General features: G+C 45.0%; 1 protein-coding gene across 1 annotated transcript in view; it reads right to left on the reverse strand.

Annotated features, from left to right (window-relative positions):
• Positions 1-8,317, reverse strand: part of MAP4K4 (mitogen-activated protein kinase kinase kinase kinase 4) — an 87,156-nt gene that overhangs the window by 60,281 nt on the left and 18,558 nt on the right. The window lies entirely within an intron of this gene.

Below are 8,317 nucleotides of genomic sequence, written 5' to 3' on the forward strand. Positions count from 1 at the left end.
TCTTCCTCATTTTTTTCTCCTTAGATTTTCAAAATTGCAACCATTTCTATTTAAATGCCAGATAGTGGCATAATGCAGCTGGACACCAAAGCAGGCCCTCTGAGTGGAGCCCCCCATGGTGGGGACCGCAGGGTTCCCCCTTGGTGCCAGCATGAGGCTGGCTCAGGAAAGCAGAGGTGGAAAACAGGAATTCGCCTCCCCACAGAGTCAGGGCACTCGCCTCGTGCACAGGTTTCCTCCTCCTCCATCTGCCTCCATGGAGGAAGAGCAAGTGCATCAGGAAGAGCAGGCCAGGAGCCAGGGCAGTAAACAGGATGCTGGGACACAAAGGCAGAGGAAGGATTTCCCCCAGCTCCCCCCACCTCAGAGAGGTGCCAAGCAGAGAGTAGCTTGGGTGAAAGGAGGTCACACCTTCAAAGAGCTGAAAGGGGCAACACTATGAAACCGCTCCTTAAAAACACCCACAATCCAGTTTTGAAGTGACGGTAGGATGGATTGCATGCAAGGACCCACAGATGCTTTGAGGTGATGTCTAAGCAGGCTGCCAGTGGATACAGAAGAAGACGACACCATCACACCCCCAGCTCCCTTACCACACCTAGACAGTGTGAGCCTTCATCTAGCACCTCTTAAGGCAATGAATGAAAAGGCAGCTGCATTTACCCCTTTAGGCACAATCTTTATTCACTCCACAGTTTTCTAGCCTTAGATATGCAGGGGAAAACGTCTACCTTAAACCAGGACGAAACCGAAACCCCTGTTCCCTAGGGTGGCTGGCTGATGGAAACGGTAGCATCAATATTTTGATTATCCTGTAATGTCAAAGCTGATTACATGAGAAAATTTTGAGCATTAAACTTCCTTGCAATTTGTACCATGCAAGCAATCAAATATCCTATTCACGACCTATGCAGATGTTAATACTAAGTACATGTTAACTATTTATATACACTGGCATCCCTGGCTTTAGCACAAGAAACCACCCTATGCTATAAAGCAAACAATTATTTCAAATACACTAACAGTGGGATGCAGTGCTTACTCGTAAATTATTATGGAAGAATTCCCAAAATGCACCAGGGATGAACTATTCTTAAATCTTCTCATGATGCATCTTTAAAGTAAAATACTGTGTATTTCTGGAACACTGAACAAAACAGTAAAATAATCTTGTAAATCAAAGTTCCCAGTGAACAGCAGCCCTGGGAGAAACCACTATCAGAACAGCTTTTTGAGCCAAAAGCTAACTCAGTGCTTCCTCAGCTGCTTCTGGTGTCCTTGCTGTCGTGTGATTCTGTTATTTACTTAGACCATATGAATGCATGTTTATGCTAGAAACTACTACACTGAACTTTGAATTTAGGAAAAAAAACTGTAAGCGGAGCTTTATTAAACTTAATGGTTTGGGATTTTAATTGCTGATAGGTTAATATGCATAACTGGATTAATCTGCTACTTTGTGCTGAGATTTTTATATGAAAGTGATTTCCTACCCTCAGCACAGGGACACAATAGTGTTTACAATACAATGGGCAGGATGTCCTAAAGGTTCTTCATGTTTATGTATTGTAACAACAGCCAAAATGACAATGCTTAGACAGGATCTATTTCTGAAAAATAAGATAATAAAACAAACACTTCCCCAAAGAACAAACAACAACAAAAAAAGGTGCACACAGACCCAGCAGACTGCAGGCAGTTACTGCTCTTCCAGTTTTTCCTTATGGCTGTGTCAAAGCACCTGCTCAGTGGCCTAAAGCAACCCCAAGCATCTCCCTTAACTAAGGCTAATAATGGTCCCAAACTCCTATTTCAACTGTCATTGAGCATTTGTCCACAATGCAAACAGCGTCTCACCTACAGTTCAAGCCAGTCCAAATTCCAGCCTACAAAAATAAATGGATTCAGTAATTCTTGCCAGGCCTTTGGAGGACTCCACTCACTTAGTGTGGATCGATATCTCTCTGGCACTGAGTCCTGAAGACTTTGTGGCGACAGGAGCTATCATGAGGATTAATTGGCATGCAGAAGGTCTGCAGTACCATTGTGGTACAACAACTGGTGTAAGACTTTAAAAAAAGAAAAGAAATAAAAACCATAGAAATAAAAATAAAGATGACCAGACCAAATTTTTTCTGTTCCAGAATCAGGAACTTTTTTTTTTTTCCAAGGGTCCAATTGATTTCAACCCAACGTGGACATCTGAAAGAGACCAAACAATGCACACCCTACTGGTGTTTACTTCTCCCCCTCTAACTACAAAAGGAGGATGAGGTCATTAGCAAAGATCCAGACTCCACTCTTGCAGATGTCTCACATCAGGGTGAGACGAATCCCACCCAAAAATCTCACTGGATAAGACTGTTTCCGCATAGGTCTCCTTATGGACACATATGCCGCAGAGAGGACAGGCTGCAGCCTGCAGAGGGATCCTACTGTGCAGAGGTGTGCTGGTGGCCATCCCAGGATTTGGGCATGTGAACGAGCCTCAGAGACAGAAGGTCCCTCACCTCCTCCTGACAACACATGCCCTGCACCACCACTAACAGTCCCTCCTTTTGCAGAGGTGCCAGGATCACAAAAGGAGAAAATTAAAAATGACTGAGGCGAGAGATTGTCATTCTCATGAAGTAATACAAAAGTATATCCTTTTTTTCTTGGAGGAAAGAGGCAGCTGGTGAGCCCTTCCTAGTGATTTTATGCAGCTGGCATCAATTACCACTTTAAGCCATTATCTACGGATACAAACTCCCATTGAAACCTTCTTTGTCTGGCCTGTGATGGGGCTGGTGTAAGTGTTTTATACATTCGCTCTCTGTTTGTGACAGCACGTCTGATTACCAGTAATTTCTGCAGTAAGCTACACTTTTGCAAGACTCACGTGGTTAAATCAAGCTTGAAGCGGCTCTCCTCTCCCTTTCCGTACATTTCCCTTCAGAGATTAAATGGACTTGTCAGCATCTCTAGGGATTTCTAACCACAACGCTGTTTTATCAGAACGACTTTGCCTGTAAGACTAAAAACCGCACACGACGGCCGCACAGAAACCAGCCTGTGTACACGGAGATTGTTTCTAACCGTTTGAATTAGCACATTAAAAATAAAACCAGGCGTGTTACCTCTCAGCTTGCCACCTAGTGGCACCCCATCAGCTCGCTTATGGCCATAGCACAAAATCCCAACTCTGCTTGCCCTTCCATTCATCGCTGCACGCTAATATCAGATTATTCTTCCTGCATGCAGATGGCAACTCAATGACTTGTCATTTTCATTACATCACCATTTACGAAACTGTAACGATTTAAGTATCTGAATGATTTAAGTATCTGACCATTGTTGTCAGTGGAGGAACTCCCAAACAAAAGCTACTAGAGCAAATCCATGTAAGGAATATTAATCGAACAGCTCAATCACACCATTTTAGCCCATTTTCCAAAGGCAACCCCCCCTGCACCATTATTGCAAGATAATCCTGCGTACTTATACAATATGTCTCAGAAGATGAAGAATTCAGAAGCACTTTGCTGGACATAGTGGTAGGGAGAGAGAAGAGGGCAACTATAGCTTCAGAAGTGCCACAAGCAGGGAGGACACAACCAAAGAAAAAGAAAATCACTTTATGCCTGCCCTGTTTTAATATACTTCCCTAAACATCACTGTCTAGTGCCTCTGGATGCCAAGTGAAAGAGAGTCCTGACCTGCCCCAGCACTGCAACTGGTGTGAGACCCCTATGAGAATCTGTCTTTCAGAAACACACCTGGGGAGTAAGTGGAGAATAACACTATTTCCCCAAGCTTTATAGCACAAGGAAATTATTTGAGGAGCTGAATTTAAAATAAATAAATGAATAAAAATAATCCGTCAAGGGATGGCACAGCTCAGGGAAGAGAAACTCAGGACAATTTCAGAAGTTTTTATTTACCCTAGTACTATGATGATGAGAAAATACAGCCAAGCAAGGATAAAGCAAGACAATGTTCTGTGATGAAGGTAAGAGCAAGTTCACCTATCCCACCAGATGATTTCTATGCTGCCCTAAATCACTTTGCAGAAGCATACAAATTGGTCCCTTCAGTAACTTTCCTTCTGGATTTAAGAAAGGAAATAGTGAGAAATCTCAGCTGTCCCCACACAAACACATCCAGTCATTTTAAGCTACAACCAAGTGCTTTCAGAATTAACACCACTCCCCAACAGTGGAAAGTCAAACACACAGGCAAAGGGAGATGGGGAAAGGAAAGCCTCCAAGTCTCCTTTCCTTTGCTTTCCCAATGCTGCTCACAAAGATCTGCCTGCCTAATAACCAGGGAGCTGCACTGCCTGGAGAACAGCTGCTGGCCGTGCTCCACCTGGGGTCCCAGAGTGAGCTGAGCCGCTGAGGATCACAAGCTCCAGTGGTGGCTAATGGGATTCAGGAATCTTTAAATCATGGGAGAGTTGGGATCTATGTGGAGAGGCAGGCACAGCCTCAGCCCACTGCTGGGAGGGGAAGGGAACTAGTAACCCAGATACTGGGTGGTGGAAATTAGTTTGCCTTCAGAGGCAGCAAAATGATGATGACTTGGCCTTTCTTTCACCATCTCTCCCAACACGCAAGTTCAAGAAAAACAGAAGAAGCCCACAACAAATCCAGCTTATTTTCCTTTCCACTCCAAAAATCTCCCTAGGTAAATCACGACACCAACTTTTACAAGCCACCACTCTGCTTGTGTGCCACATCCTCCCTCCTCCCTGCAGCCCAGACCTGGCCGGTATCCATTCGGAGCAGAATATGTCTAGGCCAAGGAAAGTCTGAATAGTGCCTAGCACAATAGGTGACCTTTTCTGGTGCTGGAATCCATAATATATACACTCGTTAATAAAGTTCTCACACACGAGGGAGATGTTTCTGTGAGAACAGCTGGGGCAGTATTGCACACAGAACTGGGAGCTGTGGCGCTGCCTCCAAGCTGGGAAAGAGATTTTAGTTTTGGGAGGAACCTAACCACAAGAGCAATGAGACACCAAGCACCAGGCAAGTCCCTGCCAGTGACTGCCAAGGTAAGAAGCTGGTGTAAAGCAGAGCAGCTTGCAGAGCAGAGAGCGCAACGTGGAGAAATGCGATCCTCTCCAGTGCCACAGCGGAGTGTTGGAATTGGGAATATAACATAAAATAGTTCTTAAAAAATAATACCAAACTCAGGCTTCTTGGGAGGGAAAGCCTAAACTGTTTTAAAGACTTTAATCAAGACGTGCAGTAAACATTTAACAAGTCCATATACAGTCCCTCCTAAATCTTAACATACAAGGCCTCCAACTTTCTTATTACATCCCATCTTTCTTCAGGGTCTTTTATGGAGCCTTTGAGCTTTGTTACCCTGAAGCTAAAGACCTCATGCAACTTTATTTCCCTTCTGTCTCTCTCCTCCATTACCTTCTCACCCCCAGCATTCACTGGTCCTGTCCCACTTCATGTACAAGGTTTCTCTTTCACAGACCCCTTGCCCACAAGACTACTCCCACCTTGGCATCAGCATGTTCATTTCTCCGCACCATCCTTCAAGTCCTTCCCAAACACGCACTTCTTCAGAGGCCTCCAGATCGCTCTCCCTCAAAAAAATGCATCCATCATACCACACACTCGGTGCCACTGAAGGAGCACTTAAACGTCCATCAAGCAGCAGCATGCGTGGTGCACATCACCCCACCATCACTGTGAGGGTGCCTCTCAGACTCTGCCCCTTGTCTACATACGCAGGCCATGCAGAGCAAACCCTTCACGGTCTTTACCATCTGCAAGCTTTCTGGAGCCCATCTCATCACTGTGAGCTGCCCACTAGACTCCAAGCAGTTTCCGCCATCGGCACAGAGCCACGCTGCCAGAAGCAGCAGACTGGCAACACTGCACTGATTGCAGAAGACGGCTGTGATGCTTTTTCAACAGTCACAAAAAATCCTATTTCTGTGAGAACTGGCTGGCAGAACAGAGCTGTCCTTACGACCATGTTTGGTTACCTTCAGTGGCAAGATTTCATCAAGCAGGTTAGAAACACACTCCCCAACACATGCGAAGAACAGAGGCTGCTTTGTCTCTCCCTGGCACAACACCCTCTCTACTACATGCTAAAGGCACCATCTGAAACAAGAGAGAAAACGAGCCAAATTGTTCACAACAGTGCCATCTCTGAGGCTGCAGCCATAAAGCAACAATCAAATTAAGCAGACAAAAAAGCAAGAGGGAGGGCTTAGCTCTTAAGCAGGGTCCCAGCGCTGCCTGAAGGAGCCTGTGTAGCACCATTGTGCAAGCACAGAAGATGGAATCATGTGCAGGCAGGAAGAAGCCAAAAACCACGTGAAGACAATACTTGTTTGTTGTCTCCCTCCAAACCACCTCCTCTGCCAATCACTCCAACAACAGTATTTTCTTTCTGGCCTGATGTGCCCCCAGTGCCTTCACTGGTCACTGAATGAGCTGCACTGAAGGCACAGAGACTGCACCGCTGCTGACCTCCCCTAGTAAAACCGCAGGATGCCATGGGCTTTTCCGAAGACAACCAAGAGAGAAACCTCCTAAGGGTAAATCCCTTCAACCATTTCCAAGGATAGTCCCTTGATTCTGGTCATCATAACTTCAAAGAGTCTCCTGCTCAAATTGCATGTTTATCCTAGCTACACAATTCAATTGTCCATCCTCATCAAGCCTAAATTACTTACAAGTTATGCAACAAGCTAGCCTTGTACTGACATCTTCAGAGCTCTCATAAAAGGACGGTTTAGTACCCTGCTTCCATTACTATTATTCACACTAAAAACGCCTGTTGCTATACAGTTCTACATCCAGTCTCAGGGCTTTTTTCTGAGCTGAGAACAAGCCCATCCTAGCAGATATGAAAAATAAGCCTGTGTGTGAAGTAAAGAAATTAAAACAATTTCCTTTATGCAAAGCTTCAGGCTCAAACAGTAAGAGATGTAGATGCTGAAGAGAAAGTAGGCTCTAAGCACAAAGGCAGCAAGTCGCACATCTTTTCTACTTCCAATCTCACTGTGCATTTGATGCCAAGGAAAGCAGCACCTCCGGGGGCAACAGAGCCAGGAGAGGTGTTTGCCCACTACTTGGCCCCTGTTGTCCCCAGGCATCATGAAGCTCCGCCATCCCCATCTGGAGGGCAGATCTCCTTCCCAAATGGGTCCCTCCCTGCATGTGCAGTCCAGACACTGCTGGGACACAGTTTGCACCTGGGAGATGGAAAAGGCTCCTGAGCCCTGCAGGTTTGATGCAACTGGAGAGATTCAGCAAGAAACTACCATTCTGGTTTGAAACTAGGCTTTGTCTTTGAGGAGGGTGAGGAAGAAAGCAAGCATCTGAGACAGGAGAGAAAACAAAAGGCTGGAATGACTGAGAGTGGATTTCCTATGTACCAAATGCCACACAGAAGCTACATTACCAGAAATTTAAGCCAGGAAGGTAAAATACATTAAAAAAAAGCAGTTCTGGTATAACGTGAATGTTCTACTATATACATCATGAAAATCTATGATTACATGAAAACACTGATTCCCTTAGAGGACAGATTCAGTATATAGCCTCACACCCACGCTGACCAACAAGACTGTAAATGAAGAGGGATTTATTTACAACCCCTCTTACATTTTGTACATTGAATGAAACCCAAATGCTAAAAATCAAACAAAATACCCCAATACTTCACAATCACAAACCCAAATGCTGTAACCACAAACACCCAAACAGGAACAGAACAAAGGAAAGGAAGGAAAGATAATCCCACTTTGGCATTTCCTCAGGGCTGTTTCATATAGGATCCTTTATTAAAAAGAGATGGGGCTGGAGAAGTAGCTGACAAAAGAAATTCAGAAGCTTTATCACATGCTGCCATTTCTTCACCCGACAGTGATGGAGAGCTTGGCACTTCTTGGTACAGAATATTATCTGGGCCAAAAACAAACACCCAGTTCTGTGAAGCAGAGAGAGCAAACTGGCAATGGTACTCCAAAATAAACCACACATTAAAAATCAAATATAAAAAAATAAAAAATATGGGGGACACAAACAAGAACCGCCACAATCACCAGCACTGAGCAGCTGGTAGCCACAAAGCAAGTACCTCACACTTCCAACAGACACAGGCCCACCACCGACCTTCACCTTTCTATGGGACAAGACCCATCTCAGGTGGACAGGCCTGCTCCTTTACGGATATCTTTCACAGAACCATAGAACGGTTTGGGTTGGAAGGGACCCTAAAGACCATCTGGCTCCAATCCCCTGCAATGGGCAGGGACACCTTCCACTAGACCAGGGTACTCAAAGCCCCTGGG

This window comes from Nestor notabilis, unplaced genomic scaffold (genome assembly GCF_000696875.1).
Source record: "Nestor notabilis isolate BGI_N333 unplaced genomic scaffold, ASM69687v1 scaffold7567, whole genome shotgun sequence".
In the NCBI taxonomy this organism is placed as follows: Eukaryota; Metazoa; Chordata; class Aves; order Psittaciformes; family Psittacidae; genus Nestor; species Nestor notabilis.